The sequence below is a fragment of the Saccopteryx leptura genome, chromosome 4 (assembly GCF_036850995.1).
Source record: "Saccopteryx leptura isolate mSacLep1 chromosome 4, mSacLep1_pri_phased_curated, whole genome shotgun sequence".
NCBI classification, from domain to species: domain Eukaryota; kingdom Metazoa; phylum Chordata; class Mammalia; order Chiroptera; family Emballonuridae; genus Saccopteryx; species Saccopteryx leptura.
The window spans coordinates 58,492,303-58,494,697 of NC_089506.1; the positions used below are offsets into that span (position 1 = coordinate 58,492,303).

At 30.3% G+C, this 2,395-nt stretch overlaps 1 pseudogene; it reads right to left on the bottom strand.

Moving 5' to 3' along the window:
* Positions 1–925: 925 nt before the first annotated feature.
* On the bottom strand, positions 926–1,036 carry LOC136404585 (U4 spliceosomal RNA; annotated as a pseudogene).
* Between the last annotated feature and the right edge of the window lie 1,359 nt (positions 1,037–2,395).

The window sequence follows — 2,395 nt, forward strand, 5'->3', positions numbered from 1 at the left end:
GAGCAAAAATAAAGTAGAAATAATCAAAACTCTCATTTTATTACTTTATTGAGCTGAATATCACATAAAATAGTTTACTTCCTATTTAGCTTTCAAAAATAAATTTGGATGGTTTTTCAGTGGTAATATTACTTTAAGTGTTTTCTATCAAAAATGAGAGAAAAGATCACTTTGGAATGATGGGTTTGATTAAATATGTGGTTTTATTTATAAAATCTATAACATACATTTGCAGTATCAAAATATAAATGAGTATGAAACATAGTTGTAACTTCCAATTTCCTAAAGTTACCCAAACTGGCATAGGGGTAGGAATACCAAACATGGGTGACATTCACAGTGATCTTCCTCAATTCAAATTTTCAATTTTATAACTATACTTATTTTGGATTGCATGCTTTATTTGTTATTTCTCTTATTTTGGAGATAGGAAGGAAAACATAGATTATCTGGAAGTGTAACAAATACTGAAACAAACTCTGAGAATTGCTTAGAGAATAACAGAACAGGAATTCTGCTATCAGAATGAGGGGCTAAATAGGTCTTGGTTCTGTTCACTTCCATTTCTCCATGATTCATATCTTATATGTACTTTGCATCCAACAATGACACATCTCAAATGCAACATGATATTCCTCATATGAGGTATCATCACTTTAAATTTGTAAAAAAATGACTCTGAGTTATTGCAAGAATGACTTCCAAACCGTCCTTCGGTTCTTCTATCACAGTAATGTTAAGATGCAAAAATACAGATTTGACACTGAGCTTTCTCTCTTTGGATTTTGAACATTGTTTTCTCTTAAAAACTCATATATGTTATGATATAATATGATATGATATGATATAATATAATATAATATAATATACCTTAGGTAATACTTAACATGAGAAAATGAAATAACAATCTTATGCTGCCATGGCCATTAAGTGCAATAGAGGAATTATTCCCATAGTGGAGGAAACATTTTTCAATTAGCAATAATCATGCATTGGGTAAACCTCATTGGCTACAATACTGCCACTGCACAAAGCTAGTGAGGGAAATATTTTTTGTCTCCAGCTCTCATATTGCCTTATTTGTTGAAGTTAATTTATTTGTATTCCTTAAGTGATTATTAGCTATATGTCATAAAGATCATTAGGAGAAGGGATGTGATAATTAAAGGGAGAAAAGAAGAGTTTCATCATAAACTAGGTCTACTTTTCAGTTTTGTCTAAAATTGGAACAGATCCAGGGATGGGAGAACCTTGGTTTCCTTCCATCTCCAGTTCTCTATTATTCATACTATGCACTTTTTGTGCATCCAACAATGATACACCTCAGATATGATGCTGTATTTCCCAAGCCTTCTATAGAGCCTTTCTTATCATGCTAAGAATTTATTGCTTTCTACAAAAGTAGTTATTTAGCACCTTGAATATTCTTTTTTCTAAATTCTTGCTTTGAAATGAAGAACTACTTTGAATACTACAGAAAATCCACGGTGAGAACAGGCCTGGGACAAAAACAGACAGTGGCCATCTGTTGGTTTGGCTATTCTCATTAAAATCAGAAAAAAAACCCTTCTATTTTCATTCTTTTCTTTTTATAAAGATTTCATTTTCAAATTATATGGATGTGTTAAGTAGTTAAAAAGCCCAATGTTAAACTAACAGTATCTGTCCCAGAGTTTATGAAGTATATCTCAAGCTATGTGATTGACTTTATTCACTTTCTAGTATATAAAAATCCAAATAAATATTATCAAAATCAGGAAACATGATAGCAAGCTTTATTCTTATTCAAATAATAGTATTATTTTCTAAAACTTTTTGATATATACTTTTACAATTGACTTCAGAGCTGAATTAAAACTAGAACAAAAATTTATTTCACTATAATCGTATTTTCTTGCTGTTATCCCCCCCCCCCCCCACTATTTTTCATCAGAGTTGGAGCAGTGTACCTCCTGGCTGCTTTCAAAATTCGAATCTGTTATCCACATAGTTTGTCATCTTTGCGTTTTTCAAGTTATTTTCAGTGGTGGGGTTCAAATGACCTTTTTAAATATAAAAAATTATATACCAAAAAGTAGTTTATTACTTCACGCATTTAATACTTAATAAGAACAATAAAAGAGGTACATAAAGCTAGATTATGTTATAGGGAAAAATTTTAAAATATTAATGAAAAAATATTAAATAATCCCTGACAAAACAATAAAAAGATATTTCCAATGACAGCTTGTTACCCCCTGGTTGTTTGGCACTTTTTCTCCTTACGTTATATGTTTGTCTACTGAAGTGACAAACACAAGGGAATTAAAATGTAGTATTTCATCAAAGGTGTAATAAGTTTTATGAAATGAATAAATAAATATTACATAGTTCTACCAAATTTTTTTACCTATGG